The sequence below is a fragment of the Lissotriton helveticus genome, chromosome 2_1 (assembly GCF_964261635.1).
Source record: "Lissotriton helveticus chromosome 2_1, aLisHel1.1, whole genome shotgun sequence".
NCBI lineage: Eukaryota > Metazoa > Chordata > Amphibia > Caudata > Salamandridae > Lissotriton > Lissotriton helveticus.
In genome coordinates, this window is record NC_136059.1 from 762,199,315 (window position 1) to 762,216,117 (window position 16,803).

The 16,803-nt window shown below is 41.2% G+C and overlaps 2 long non-coding RNA genes across 2 annotated transcripts; one reads left to right on the top strand and one right to left on the bottom strand.

Moving 5' to 3' along the window:
• Positions 1-685: 685 nt before the first annotated feature.
• LOC144819492 (uncharacterized) lies at positions 686-2,080 on the bottom strand. Its single transcript, XR_013607404.1, has 4 exons — positions 1,871-2,080; positions 1,689-1,782; positions 1,532-1,597; positions 686-929 (listed from the first exon to the last, which is right to left on the bottom strand). It is a non-coding gene; the product is annotated as an uncharacterized LOC144819492 (long non-coding RNA).
• A 2,980-nt stretch (positions 2,081-5,060) lies between these two features.
• LOC144819493 (uncharacterized) lies at positions 5,061-6,673 on the top strand. The gene is made up of 6 exons (XR_013607405.1): positions 5,061-5,164; positions 5,260-5,326; positions 5,419-5,488; positions 5,577-5,670; positions 5,762-5,827; positions 6,430-6,673. It is a non-coding gene; the product is annotated as an uncharacterized LOC144819493 (long non-coding RNA).
• The last annotated feature ends 10,130 nt before the right edge of the window (positions 6,674-16,803 follow it).

The window sequence follows — 16,803 nt, forward strand, 5'->3', positions numbered from 1 at the left end:
CTCTTAGTGTGTGGAAAACAGCGTTCTAAAATAGACAAAGAGCGGGACTTCAATCTATTTATAACCGTTAGTCAAATGGTTTGTGCGTGTAAGACGATTACTTTAAAGTGAAAGGGCTCCCCACGCCCATTTACCTGCACTCGTATTTTGCCGCTTTGCTCGCCTGGCCGATATATTTCTTCTAAAACAGCCGGAGTCTCAACGCCTTGCCGCTCTTGTGTTCAAACGGTCACCTAGCGATCGGGGATGGAAAAAATTACTATTCCGCTCTGGCAGCAAAAGCGGGTTTTGAAAACACGCTTGTTCATGCAAAGACCTACCGGTATAATCATGCGTCCAACGCTCATAGTGGTCCAAAATGAATCAAGGACAGCAACCGCCATTTTTTTGGGGCGGGGATATAAACAAGGACCCAGCGCTTAGGATTGTGGTACTTGTAGTTACAGTTAAGTTTCTGAAGGAGACGAATCCACCCCAGGAATCGGATGGAGCACTTCAAACCACCAGGCGGTCGGGCATTTACAGCCTTGAGACCTCGGACATACTGTTCAGTCCGGTCTGGGCACTGTTGAACCTCATAATTAAATAGAAAAGATCTATTTACTTGAATCACATTTAACAAAACCAAACACATATAAAACATATAAACAACAAAACACAAAGGTGTATATAAAAAGGAATTTTATCAAAAGTTCTTAAATCAGCAATAATTCAAAAGAGCAGGTAAGGAAATGCAGGTACAAAAATAGTATTGATAAATTAATAAACAACACAGCAAAACCTAAAAAGAGCATCTATCCCAAACACAAAGTGAATCAAACACTGCAGGGATAAGACGAATGTCGACGTTTCGGTCTCCTAGAACAAAGTTATCGAGACCATCCTCAGGACTGTAGTCAATTATACACTGCTGAAAGCTGTAATGTAATCTGCAACATAAATGTTTACAATTACATGTCTGTCATAGTTTAAGCAAATTAATCAATACACCCATGTGACAAACCTAACTACAAAAATACAAAACCCACTAAAATTAACATTACAGACAGATTTAATATTTACAAAAAACAAAAATGAACATATATAACGACACTGACTTGAGAAAACAATGGCATTGCTCATATTTTGTAACCTTTGGGACTGAATTATATCTTCAAGGGGAGACTATTCGCACAAGGATAGAATTGGTCATACACATGTTGATGTTACTTGAGTCATTTTAAATAGATTTGTTTGACAAATACTGAACATAGCGACACTGCTTTCTACATATGATAGGACTGGTCAAATAGATATAGTTAAAGCACCTATCCATGTTAACTAAACCATTTAGAGCAATTAAATTGACAAAAACTCAACATAGCGGTATGGCTTCCTTCATACAGTAACCCTGTACAAATATCGCATGTTCGGGAATGAGGCATCTTGGTTGCCATAGACCCATGTGGTCGCAACAAAACAAAGTGTCTGACGCAATAATTTTAATAAACTAAAATTTAATAAAATAGATGCGGATGCTTCACAAACATACCGAAGTGGAGTCAATTACCACAATGTTGGTCGCGGCGAGGGATTTTTGGAGCGCCAGGAACGATGCCTAAACAAGGACCAAATGCTTAGTTCCAAGAAATATAATGAAAATGACAACTTATAAAGGTGACCAAAAATTCGCATAGACTATACAGTACCTAGTAGTGAGGCAGACCAAAACCTCAGGTTAAGCACAGGGAAAAAGATGGTCCGTCACATAGGGTGTAGATTTGTGACTGGGAGTTAAAAACGCTAAAAAGAAATAAAGAGGACCGTGAATATATTTATATGGTACCTCTAGTGAACTCAAAGTTAAATTCAAACCTAAGTTTTAACACACCTCTGTTTGTGGCAGTAGGGACCTGAAATCCTCGTAGCGTCTGGTAGGTGTATCCACAGAGTGTTAAAATCTAAAGGGATAATAAGTAGAATAGACTACTTAACCGATCATAAATGAGATATTCAAAGCTTCTAGGGAATGTCACTGAAAGGAAATAGCTACCTTGTTAAATGCAGCGGTATCATAGAGTGGAACCATGAGACGCTTGAATCGTTTACTTTTGCAGTTACTAAAAGTGAAAAACGATAAAAGACAGCCAGTCAGCGTCAATATCAAGGACTTGGTTACAGAGCGCTAAAATGAAATCTAGCGCATATTGCTTACCTGATGTATACAGCGAGGTCGAGATCAATCTGACCGGCAGCACGGCAAGGACCGAGTAAACGGAGGTCTGCCGGCATCCAATTTAAGGCATAGTTTGGAGCGCGAAAGAGGACTACGCGCATATCTATTTACACCAAAATACGGGCGCCCTCTTGGAATGGACAAACTCCGGCTGAAATCTATGCGTAAACCAACACAGTTACCATCAAAGATGTTGATTCATAGTGTAACGTTATGGAATACAGGAGGGCATCTTCAGAAGTACTTAATTAAGAATGCAGTGAAAGCGTACAGTGCATTCAAAAATATTTAAAAATGTTATGGGTTGGTGAAACATCCGCATTTACCATATATAACATGAAAGCCTATCAATTGAAAAACAGCGTATTAAAGAGTCTAAACACCCTATAAATGCAGACTGCACAAAATTAGCTCACATGCTCTAGACTCCAAATTCAAAACATCTTACAAAAGTACACATATCTGTCAAGAAGGAGAGGGCTGATACCTAGGGTAGGCATGCAAGGGCATGCCATTCGGTGGCAGAATTAAGACCCCTTCTAACTGTGTCAGTTAGGCAGATTAATTTGCCTTCTCTTAATGAGAGAATTCTGTCAACGTTATTTTGTCGTACGCTAGGTCGAATGACTTCAAGCACCCACCAGAGCATATCGGTCTCTTTGTGGCCCAGTTGTAGATAGTGTTCAACTAATGGGGCATTGTCCTTCTTGCAACGGATTCGCGACTGATGTTGCAAGATACGCTTTTTAATGGGCTGTATGGTTTTGCCCAAGTAATGGAGTAGACAGGGGCATTGAATGCAATACACCACATTGGTGGTATTGCAGTTGGAGAAATTCTTGGCTGTGAACTTAAAACCATTGATCATGCATGTTTTCATAGTCTTAGTGGTTGCACAAGCTACACAATTATTACATTTATGATGGCCAGTCAATGGAGCAAGTTGCCTCATGTTGTCTACAATATTTTCTTGTGGAGTATTATCATAGGCATGGATAAGTCTATCCTGCAAATTCGTGCCACGTTTGAACGAAAATAGTGGTTTCTGTGTAAATTCCGGTAGAGAACGGAGCAAACTCCATTGTTTAGAAACAATTTTTTTAATTGCATTCGAGTGTGTACCGAATGTTGATACACAAACAATGTTGGTTTTGTTTTGGCGTTTGTTGACAGTTAACAAAGCCTGGCGGTCATTATACCACGCCCTTTTCATCGATTTTCTTAACAGTCTTGAAGGATAACCCCGTACTTGCAGTTTATCCTTCAATTTGCGGGCTTCACAGAAATAATCATCCTTATATGTACAGTTCCGTCGTAAGCGAAGGAACTGTCCAAAGGGCAACCCGTCTTTCAACGCCTGAGGATGATGGCTGGTGTAGCGCAACAGAGTGTTTCTAGCTGTTTTTTTAGTGAACATGAATTTACAGTTCACTTTGGAACAAAACACAGTTGAAATGCCTTTTTTAGACATTACGATTAAAGTGGATTCCAACAATCGTTTATATACCACCCTATTCACTAAAAAAACAGCTAGAAACACTCTGTTGCGCTACACCAGCCATCATCCTCAGGCGTTGAAAGACGGGTTGCCCTTTGGACAGTTCCTTCGCTCACAACGGAACTGTACATATAAGGATGATTATTTCTGTGAAGCCCGCAAATTGAAGGATAAACTGCAAGTACGGGGTTATCCTTCAAGACTGTTAAGAAAATCGATGAAAAGGGCGTGGTATAATGACCGCCAGGCTTTGTTAACTGTCAACAAACGCCAACACAAAACCAACATTGTTTGTGTATCAACATTCGGTACACACTCGAATGCAATTAAAAAAATTGTTTCTAAACAATGGAGTTTGCTCCGTTCTCTACCAGAATTTACACAGAAACCACTATTTTCGTTCAAACGTGGCACGAATTTTCAGGATAGACTTATCCATGCCTATGATAATACTCCACAAGAAAATATTGTAGACAACATGAGGCAACTTGCTCCATTGACTGGCCATCATAAATGTAATAATTGTGTAGCTTGTGCAACCACTAAGACTATGAAAACATGCATGATCAATGGTGTTAAGTTCACAGCCAAGAATTTCTCCAACTGCAATACCACCAATGTGGTGTATTGCATTCAATGCCCCTGTCTACTCCATTACTTGGGCAAAACCATACAGCCCATTAAAAAGCGTATCTTGCAACATCAGTCGCGAATCCGTTGCAAGAAGGACAATGCCCCATTAGTTGAACACTATCTACAACTGGGCCACAAAGAGACCGATATGCTCTGGTGGGTGCTTGAAGTCATTCGACCTAGTGTACGACAAAATAACGTTGACAGAATTCTCTCATTAAGAGAAGGCAAATTAATCTGCCTAACTGACACAGTTAGAAGGGGTCTTAATTCTGCCACCGAATGGCATGCCCTTGCATGCCTACCCTAGGTATCAGCCCTCTCCTTCTTGACAGATATGTGTACTTTTGTAAGATGTTTTGAATTTGGAGTCTAGAGCATGTGAGCTAATTTTGTGCAGTCTGCATTTATAGGGTGTTTAGACTCTTTAATACGCTGTTTTTCAATTGATAGGCTTTCATGTTATATATGGTAAATGCGGATGTTTCACCAACCCATAACATTTTTAAATATTTTTGAATGCACTGTACGCTTTCACTGCATTCTTAATTAAGTACTTCTGAAGACGCCCTCCTGTATTCCATAACGTTACACTATGAATCAACATCTTTGATGGTAACTGTGTTGGTTTACGCATAGATTTCAGCCGGAGTTTGTCCATTCCAAGAGGGCGCCCGTATTTTGGTGTAAATAGATATGCGCGTAGTCCTCTTTCGCGCTCCAAACTATGCCTTAAATTGGATGCCGGCAGACCTCCGTTTACTCGGTCCTTGCCGTGCTGCCGGTCAGATTGATCTCGACCTCGCTGTATACATCAGGTAAGCAATATGCGCTAGATTTCATTTTAGCGCTCTGTAACCAAGTCCTTGATATTGACGCTGACTGGCTGTCTTTTATCGTTTTTCACTTTTAGTAACTGCAAAAGTAAACGATTCAAGCGTCTCATGGTTCCACTCTATGATACCGCTGCATTTAACAAGGTAGCTATTTCCTTTCAGTGACATTCCCTAGAAGCTTTGAATATCTCATTTATGATCGGTTAAGTAGTCTATTCTACTTATTATCCCTTTAGATTTTAACACTCTGTGGATAGACCTACCAGACGCTACGAGGATTTCAGGTCCCTACTGCCACAAACAGAGGTGTGTTAAAACTTAGGTTTGAATTTAACTTTGAGTTCACTAGAGGTACCATATAAATATATTCACGGTCCTCTTTATTTCTTTTTAGCGTTTTTAACTCCCAGTCACAAATCTACACCCTATGTGACGGACCATCTTTTTCCCTGTGCTTAACCTGAGGCTTTGGTCTGCCTCACTACTAGGTACTGTATAGTCTATGCGAATTTTTGGTCACCTTTATAAGTTGTCATTTTCATTATATTTCTTGGAACTAAGCATTTGGTCCTTGTTTAGGCATCGTTCCTGGCGCTCCAAAAATCCCTCGCCGCGACCAACATTGTGGTAATTGACTCCACTTCGGTATGTTTGTGAAGCATCCGCATCTATTTTATAAAATTTTAGTTTATTAAAATTATTGCGTCAGACACTTTGTTTTGTTGCGACCACATGGGTCTATGGCAACCAAGATGCCTCATTCCCGAACATGCGATATTTGTACAGGGTTACTGTATGAAGGAAGCCATACCGCTATGTTGAGTTTTTGTCAATTTAATTGCTCTAAATGGTTTAGTTAACATGGATAGGTGCTTTAACTATATCTATTTGACCAGTCCTATCATATGTAGAAAGCAGTGTCACTATGTTCAGTATTTGTCAAACAAATCTATTTAAAATGACTCAAGTAACATCAACATGTGTATGACCAATTCTGTCCTTGTGCGAATAGTCTCCCCTTGAAGATATAATTCAGTCCCAAAGGTTACAAAATATGAGCAATGCCATTGTTTTCTCAAGTCAGTGTCGTTATATATGTTCATTTTTGTTTTTTGTAAATATTAAATCTGTCTGTAATGTTAATTTTAGTGGGTTTTGTATTTTTGTAGTTAGGTTTGTCACATGGGTGTATTGATTAATTTGCTTAAACTATGACAGACATGTAATAGTAAACATTTATGTTGCAGATTACATTACAGCTTTCAGCAGTGTATAATTGACTACAGTCCTGAGGATGGTCTCGATAACTTTGTTCTAGGAGACCGAAACGTCGACATTCGTCTTATCCCTGCAGTGTTTGATTCACTTTGTGTTTGGGATAGATGCTCTTTTTAGGTTTTGCTGTGTTGTTTATTAATTTATCAATACTATTTTTGTACCTGCATTTCCTTACCTGCTCTTTTGAATTATTGCTGATTTAAGAACTTTTGATAAAATTCCTTTTTATATACACCTTTGTGTTTTGTTGTTTATATGTTTTATATGTGTTTGGTTTTGTTAAATGTGATTTAAGTAAATAGATCTTTTGTATATTAATGTATGAATTACACATGAGGACAATTGATTTCTCCTCCCAAATTAAGTTCTATTAAATAATTGATCTCTAATCAAATCACATCCCTTGAAGGCAACTCTACCCCTCTACCTAATTACCCAAGCCCTCAAGGGTTTATCTGGGTCGCTCACTTTTCCTTTGATCATAATTAAATAGGCCTCTTTCCGTAATAAGATTTCTTCAGTGTCAACAAGACCCTTTCTTATGGGCATTGTGAAAAGTACTGTCCATGTAAAATCAGTTTCCGCATGTCCCTTGTCTACAAAGTGTTGGACCATGGGGGCACTGAGTACTTTATTTTTAATGCGGGAACGATGTTGTGTAATCCTCGTGTTCACTTGCTGGTTAGTCTTGCCAATGTACAATTTCTGGCACCCACAAATGATAGCGTAAACGACATTTTTCGTTTGTCAGTTCGAAAAACCTTTATTGGTCCATTTCACGTTTTTATGTTGAAATTCGCCTCCCTCAAGACAAGACCCACATGACACACAGTTCCCACATTTGTGGTGTCCCACTATGGGTTTAAGACCCCATTTCGAAAGTAAATCTTGCTTGGGTCTAGATGATATTATGTCGGCACGAACTACATGTTGGCCGATACTCTTATTCTTTTTGTAGGCGAAAATGGGCAGCGGAAAAGGACACTCCAATTCCTCCAGTAAATGCCAGTTTTTAAGGACCATTTGTCTTATCCGGTGGGTGTCTGGTCCAAAAGTCGTAACGCATACCATTTGTTCCAGCTCACGTTTCACTTTGTATTGTAGTAAGCACTCCCTTGGCGTATACCGGGCCCTCTTATATGAGTGTTTAAGCATCTTCTTCGGATACCCACGAGTAGTCGTCTCTTCGCAAAACCTTTTTGCATGATGGTCAAAGTCCTCCATGCTTGAACAGTGTCTGCGGATGCGAAGTAGTTGCCCATATGGTAAGTTACTTCTTAAGTTCCGCGGATGGGCACTCCGATGATGGAGAATCGTGTTCTTGTCTGTCTTCTTGCGAAAAAGGGACGATTTCAGGCGCCCCTCTCTGCAAGTAATTTCAACATCTAGAAAGGTCATAGAACTTTTACTTTGTTCTAGAGAGAATTTGATGTCCTGGTGTTTGTTGTTTAGCCACTGGTGGAAGGCAATCAATTCAGTGTGGCTCCCCTGCCACAGGAGCCACACGTCATCGATATACCGTAACCACTGTTTGATGTTTTTTTTAAAAGGATTGTTGTTTTCAATGAACCTCTGTTCATATTGTGCCATATACAATATGGCTACCTCCGGAGCATAGGGGCTGTCCCCTTGATTTGCATGTAAAATTGGTCATTGAAACGAAAATAATTCTTTTTCAATGTCAATTCTGCGAGTTGTAAAATAAATTTTGCCGTGACTCTATGCGGCCTTTCTCTGGTCTCCAAATACATCTCAATCACCTCAAGCGCCTCGTCTTGAGGGATCTGTGTGTATAAGGACGTGACGTCCATAGTGACCATGATGTCAGATTCAGGGTCAAACTCGATGTCCTCAATCTTTAGAAGGAAGTCGGTTGTATCTTTTAAATAGGATCTCACTCCACTTACAAAAGGCTTCAGAAAGAAGTCAATGTATTTGGAGATGGGCTCCAAACACGAGTCGCACCCCGAGACAATTGGTCGCCCCGGGGGGTCAGTCAGATTTTTGTGAATTTTGGGCAGGAGGTATAACACGGGGGTACGTGGAAACTTCTTCACAAGATATTCACTTTCTTTTGCTCCTACGTATCCACTCTCCCTGCCCGCCTGTACTAAATCCACTATCACTCCCTGAATCTCCTTAACTGGGTCTCCCTGTAGCTTCCTATACCAAGTCGCGTTGTCAACTTGCAGCTGGCCTTCCAGAAGATATTTGTCTTTCGGCCATATAACCACGGCCCCGCCCTTGTCCGCTGGTTTAATCAGAATTGACGGATCTTCTTGTAAATTCTTCAGCGCTTGCCTTTGTCCTTTACTCACATTCGGTTGAACATACTTTTTGCTTTTCTCAAATTTATCAATGGACGAAAGTAAAATTTGCTCAAATGCATACACTTGTTTAGGAATATTTTGGCTTGGAATAAAATTGGACTTATTTCTAAGACCAGTTGTTTCGCTATTCACACTTGGTTGCTGATTTGCAAAAAACGCTTTTAGTCGTATTTTGCGACAAAAAGCAATTATTTCCATCTTTGTTTTCGTGTAGTCCGTTTGTTGGCTTGGGACAAATTTGAGTCCCAAATTTAGCACTGATTCCTCGTCCTTAGTGAGTATTTTGGAGGACAAATTAACTATATTAGTTATGGCTGCTATGACTGGTAGTGGTTCCTGCGCGTACGCATCTCCCACGGAACTTTGTATCTTGTCTTGCCCTGTTGGTTCTTGTCTAAAAAAGAAACCTTTTTATTAGGGTTACCTTTTGGGTCAGGCCCAGAGGAGTCAGATGAAGAGGATGTTTCTGAGAAGGTCTTAAACCGATTCCGTGATCGACCCTGGTATTTATGAAGTGCTCCACGCGAGTCAGCCTGAGTGTAATAATCGTCCTTCAAGAAAGGATATGCCTTTTCTAAGCTGAAGGATTCAGTATCTCTTTCGTATTGCAAGGTTTTATTGTTAATTGTGTTGTCCCTAAAGGACAGAATCTCCTTTTCTATTTTTTCTATCAGTGCTTTAGCGTCAGGAACTTAAGAAGTAACTTACCATATGGGCAACTACTTCGCATCCGCAGAAACTGTTCAAGCATGGAGGACTTTGACCATCATGCAAAAAGGTTTTGCGAAGAGATGACTACTCGTGGGTATCCGAAGAAGATGCTTAAACACTCATATAAGAGGGCCCGGTATACGCCAAGGGAGTGCTTACTACAAAACAAAGTGAAACGTGAGCTGGAACAAATGGTATGCGTTACGACTTTTGGACCAGACACCCACCGGATAAGACAAATGGTCCTTAAAAACTGGCATTTACTGGAGGAATTGGAGTGTCCTTTTCCGCGACCCATTTTCGCCTACAAAAAGAATAAGAGTATCGGCCAACATGTAGTTCGTGCCGACATAATAACATCTAGACCCAAGCAAGATTTACTTTCGAAATGGGGTCTTAAACCCATAGTGGGACACCACAAATGTGGGAACTGTGTGTCATGTGGGTCTTGTCTTGAGGGAGGCGAATTTCAACATAAAAACGTGAAATGGACCAATAAAGGTTTTTCGAACTGCAAAACGAAAAATGTCGTTTACGCTATCATTTGTGGGTGCCAGAAATTGTACATTGGCAAGACTAACCAGCAAGTGAACACGAGGATTACACAACATCGTTCCCGCATTAAAAATAAAGTACTCAGTGCCCCCATGGTCCAACACTTTGTAGACAAGGGACATGCGGAAACTGATTTTACATGGACAGTACTTTTCACAATGCCCATAAGAAAGGGTCTTGTTAACACTGAAGAAATCTTATTACGGAAAGAGGCCTATTTAATTATGAGGTACAACAGTGGCCAGACCGGACTGAACAGTATGTCCGAGGTCTCAAGGCTGTAAATGCCCGACCGCCTGGTGGTTTGAAGTGCTCCATCCGATTCCTGGGGTGGATTCGTCTCCTTCAGAAACTTAACTGTAACTACAAGTACCACAATCCTAAGCGCTGGGACCTTGTTTATATCCCCGCCCCAAAAAAATGGCGGTTGCTGTCCTTGATTCATTTTGGACCACTATGAGCGTTGGACGCATGATTATACCGGTAGGTCTTTGCATGAACAAGCGCGTTTTCAAAACCCGCTTTTGCTGCCAGAGCGTAATAGTAATTTTTTCCATCCCCGATCGCTAGGTGACCGTTTGAACACAAGAGCGGCAAGGCGTTGACACGCCGGCTGTTTTAGAAGAAATATATCGGCCAGGCGAGCAAAGCGGCAAAATACGAGTGCAGGTAAATGGGCGTGGGGAGCCCTTTCACTTTAAAGTAATCGTCTTACACGCACAAACCATTTGACTAACGGTTATAAATAGATTGAAGTCCCGCTCTTTGTCTATTTTAGAACGCTGTTTTCCACACACTAAGAGGTCTCGATTCGCTCCGAGATTGCGGAGCATCACTACACGTTTTGCCCCCAGGCTGAAATAGGACCAATAACAAATTAAATAACTGGAAAGGGAGGATTGCGTATACCCGTCCAAGGTATGAACGCTTCTGTGCTTTTCCTTGATATGCACCATACGAATTGCACCATATGAATTGCATTATGACATCAAATACTTAGTTCACTGTTATCTTGCAGATAACACTGTCTCGCCAAAGTGGTGGCACCATATGATTACCGTGACAACTGCTTCTGATTGACTAACAGGTACAGGAGGGCAACAGAGAGGGAGGCGGTTCGGTCACCCAGTATTGAATGATGGTTGGTGACACAGTGCTCTCTTTTCTTTTCTTTTAATACACCTCACAGAACTTCATTGATTGAGCCCTGATGAGATTCCGTGCACTTTGTCCACGGAGTCGAAACGCGTCGGCAGAATATAAAGAATACATGAATCACACAGGATTAATTTCCGATCTTGATTAATGTTCCTAATTGATTTGTGTTCTTTGATTTCTTCTTTGAACGTGTCTCTATCATGGAGTTTAAATATTGTTTTTCTTGAATATATGCAAAGATTCATTGTTTGCTTTTTGCTCAATAAGAAAAAGTGTACAACATTGTTTTTGTTTGTTTAAATAATATAGTTATGTATCTGTCATTTTTGTAGTGTGTTATGTGTTGAGTGTCTCTCTCAGACATAGGATCATTCTTAAGTGTTTAAAATTTCTAAAGTAAAAGGTATAAATAAAATATACTGAACAAATCTGGAATTTAGCTTGATTTGTTTGCTCAGATTGATGAGCATCTGAAAAGTGGTGGGGTTGGCATCTTGTTCTTTCTAAATACAGTATACGGTCCTGCTGACCCTACGTCCTGGGACCTACCTCCTTAACTATTAAAAGTTCAGGGCGGGTTCATTGACCCGTGAGAGGTTGAAGGGCATTAAAGTAATACGTGTTCTTTAACTAGTTGCTCCATTTGTGTTTGGAAGGATTTTTCCATCCTAAGGGGATGTCTGAGAAAGACACTCTATCATTTTCAGAGAGCCACATTAAGTCTCTATTGGATTCAGACCCCTTCTCTAACATCGCCCTCAGTACCTCTGCACAACAGCAGAATGAGTCCGACAAACTGATTAGACTTAGCAAAAAACATATCCGCACGGAATTACATGGTCATTTTTTGCTTAGGCATATAAGGGGAGGCACAATCCCCTGGGGTCTCCAGGTGAAGAATGTACCGGTAATATTCACTGAGGACGCTGAGTATAAAAAAGGTTTCAGCTGCATCAACACCAAGTGTAGCCGGGACCTTATGGTCCACACGATTGAGACAGCACAACGACTCTGTCAGAAAGAATTAGAAGAGATTCAGGAACTCACCAAAAGCATTTTGGAGAGCCCTGTGGTGCCTGACGCTAAAGCACTGATAGAAAAAATAGAAAAGGAGATTCTGTCCTTTAGGGACAACACAATTAACAATAAAACCTCGCAATACGAAAGAGATACTAAATCCTTCAGCTTAGAAAAGGCATATCCTTTCTTGAAGGACGATTATTACACTCAGGCTGACTCGCGTGGAGCACTTCATAAATACCAGGGTCAATCACGGAATCGGTTTAAGACCTTCTCAGAAACATCCTCTTCATCTGACTCCTCTGGGCCTGACCCAAAAGGTAACCCTAATAAAAAGGTTTCTTTTTTAGACAAGAACCAACAGGGCAAGACAAGATACAAAGTTCCATGGGAGATGCGTACGCGCAGGAACCACTACCAGTCATAGCAGCCATAACTAATATAGTTAATTTGTCCTCCAAAATACTCACTAAGGACGAGGAATCAGTGCTAAATTTGGGACTCAAATTTGTCCCAAGCCAACAAACGGACTACACGAAAACAAAGATGGAAATAATTGCTTTTTGTCGCAAAATACGACTAAAAGCGTTTTTTGCAAATCAGCAACCAAGTGTGAATAGCGAAACAACTGGTCTTAGAAATAAGTCCAATTTTATTCCAAGCCAAAATATTCCTAAACAAGTGTATGCATTTGAGCAAATTTTACTTTCGTCCATTGATAAATTTGAGAAAAGCAAAAAGTATGTTCAACCGAATGTGAGTAAAGGACAAAGGCAAGCGCTGAAGAATTTACAAGAAGATCCGTCAATTCTGATTAAACCAGCGGACAAGGGCGGGGCCGTGGTTATATGGCCGAAAGACAAATATCTTCTGGAAGGCCAGCTGCAAGTTGACAACGCGACTTGGTATAGGAAGCTACAGGGAGACCCAGTTAAGGAGATTCAGGGAGTGATAGTGGATTTAGTACAGGCGGGCAGGGAGAGTGGATACGTAGGAGCAAAAGAAAGTGAATATCTTGTGAAGAAGTTTCCACGTACCCCCGTGTTATACCTCCTGCCCAAAATTCACAAAAATCTGACTGACCCCCCGGGGCGACCAACTGTCTCGGGGTGCGACTCGTGTTTGGAGCCCATCTCCAAATACATTGACTTCTTTCTGAAGCCTTTTGTAAGTGGAGTGAGATCCTATTTAAAAGATACAACCGACTTCCTTCTAAAGATTGAGGACATCGAGTTTGACCCTGAATCTGAAATCATGGTCACTATGGACGTCACGTCCTTATACACACAGATCCCTCAAGACGAGGCGCTTGAGGTGATTGAGATGTATTTGGAGACCATAGAGTCCCGACAAAATTTATTTTACAACTCGCAGAATTGACATTGAAAAAGAATTATTTTCGTTTCAATGACCAATTTTACATGCAAATCAAGGGGACAGCCATGGGCTGTCCCTATGCTCCGGAGGTAGCCATATTGTATATGGCACAATATGAACAGAGGTTCATTGAAAACAACAATCCTTTTCAAAAAAACATCAAACAGTGGTTACGGTATATCGATGACGTGTGGCTCCTGTGGCAGGGGAGCCACACCGAATTGATTGCCTTCCACCAGTGGCTAAACAACAAACACCAGGACATCAAATTCTCTCTAGAACAAAGTAAAAGTTCTATGACCTTTCTAGATGTTGAAATTACTTGCAGAGAGGGGTGCCTGAAATCGTCCCTTTTTCGCAAGAAGACAGACAAGAACACGATTCTCCATCATCGGAGTGCCCATCCGCGGAACTTAAGAAGTAACTTACCATATGGGCAACTACTTCGCATCCGCAGAAACTGTTCAAGCATGGAGGACTTTGACCATCATGCAAAAAGGTTTTGCGAAGAGATGACTACTCGTGGGTATCCGAAGAAGATGCTTAAACACTCATATAAGAGGGCCCGGTATACGCCAAGGGAGTCCTTACTACAAAACAAAGTGAAACGTGAGCTGGAACAAATGGTATGCGTTACGACTTTTGGACCAGACACCCACCGGATAAGACAAATGGTCCTTAAAAACTGGCATTTACTGGAGGAATTGGAGTGTCCTTTTCCGCGACCCATTTTCGCCTACAAAAAGAATAAGAGTATCGGCCAACATGTAGTTCGTGCCGACATAATAACATCTAGACCCAAGCAAGATTTACTTTCGAAATGGGGTCTTAAACCCATAGTGGGACACCACAAATGTGGGAACTGTGTGTCATGTGGGTCTTGTCTTGAGGGAGGCGAATTTCAACATAAAAATGTGAAATGGACCAATAAAGGTTTTTCGAACTGCAAAACGAAAAATGTCGTTTACGCTATCATTTGTGGGTGCCAGAAATTGTACATTGGCAAGACTAACCAGCAAGTGAACACGAGGATTACACAACATCGTTCCCGCATTAAAAATAAAGTACTCAGTGCCCCCATGGTCCAACACTTTGTAGACAAGGGACATGCGGAAACTGATTTTACATGGACAGTACTTTTCACAATGCCCATAAGAAAGGGTCTTGTTGACACTGAAGAAATCTTATTACGGAAAGAGGCCTATTTAATTATGAGGTTCAACAGTGCCCAGACCAGACTGAACAGTATGTCCGAGGTCTCAAGGCTGTAAATGCCCGACCGCCTGGTGGTTTGAAGTGCTCCATCCGATTCCTGGGGTGGATTCGTCTCCTTCAGAAACTTAACTGTAACTACAAGTACCACAATCCTAAGCGCTGGGTCCTTGTTTATATCCCCGCCCCAAAAAAATGGCGGTTGCTGTCCTTGATTCATTTTGGACCACTATGAGCGTTGGACGCATGATTATACCGGTAGGTCTTTGCATGAACAAGCGCGTTTTCAAAACCCACTTTTGCTGCCAGAGCGGAATAGTAATTTTTTCCATCCCCGATCGCTAGGTGACCGTTTGAACACAAGAGCGGCAAGGCGTTGAGACGCCGGCTGTTTTAGAAGAAATATATCGGCCAGGCGAGCAAAGCGGCAAAATACGAGTGTAGGTAAATGGGCGTGGGGAGCCCTTTCACTTTAAAGTAATCGTCTTACACGCACAAACCATTTGACTAACGGTTATAAATAGATTGAAGTCCCGCTCTTTGTCTATTTTAGAACGCTGTTTTCCACACACTGAGAGGTCTCGATTCGCTCCGAGATTGCGGAGCATCACTACACATTTTGCCCCCAGGCTGAAATAGGACCAATAACAAATTGAATAACTGGAAAGGGAGGATTGCGTATACCCGTCCAAGGTATGAACGCTTTTTTGCTTTTCCTTGATATGCACCATACGAATTGCACCATATGAATTGCATTATGACATCAAATACTTAGTTCACTGTTATCTTGCAGATAACACTGTCTCGCCAAAGTGGTGGCACCATATGATTACCGTGACAACTGCTTCTGATTGACTAACAGGTACAGGAGGGCAACAGAGAGGGAGGCAGTTCGGTCACCCAGTATTGAATGATGGTTGGTGACACAGTGCTCTCTTTTCTTTTCTTTTAATACACCTCACAGAACTTCATTGATTGAGCCCTGATGAGATTCCGTGCACTTTGTCCACGGAGTCGAAACGCGTCGGCAGAATATAAAGAATACATGAATCACACAGGATTAATTTCCGATCTTGATTAATGTTCCTAATTGATTTGTGTTCTTTGATTTCTTTTTTGAACGTGTCTCTATCATTGAGTTTAAATATTGTTTTTCTTGAATATATGCAAAGATTCATTGTTTGCTTTTTGCTCAATAAGAAAAGGTGTACAACATTGTTTTTGTTTGTTTAAATAATATAGTTATGTATCTGTCATTTTTGTAGTGTGTTATGTGTTGAGTGTCTCTCTCAGACATAGGATCATTCTTAAGTGTTTAAAATTTCTAAAGTAAAAGGTATAAATAAAATATACCGAACAAATCTGGAATTTAGCTTGATTTGTTTGCTCAGATTGATGAGCATCTGAAAAGTGGTGGGGTTGGCATCTTGTTCTTTCTAAATAGACGATACACAACTGGCATTCTCCCTGGAAGGAAAACATGCAGTATCCATGGACACGTTTCAGGAGTGTATGTGTCAGACTGCTGGCTGGCTCCGGAGAAACTCCTTACAGTTTAATGGTGGGAAAACTGAGGTATTCTTCTGCTCTTCTGCTAAGATGTCTAAACACATACCACTGAAGTTTAGGCTCACCGCTGAGGAGGAACCTCTGGTCCCTGTCAGCACGGTGCGCAATTTGGGGGTTCTGATGGACGACAATCTCCAAATGGAGTCGCAGGCAAACAAGACCGCCAGTGTGTGCTTCTCCTTGATGCGCATGCTGCGTCAGACACTCCCACTACTAACTAAGGACTCGCGCTCCCTTGTAGTGAGAAACACAGTGATAAGCAGGCTGGATTATTTCAACTCCCTGTATCTGGGAGCACCACAGTACATCTTTCAGGGGTTGCTGAGAGTCCAGTCTGCAGCAGCAAAATTGGTGCTAAACAGGCAACGTAGATCCTCCACTACCATGGCTTTGAGAGACCTCCATTGGCTG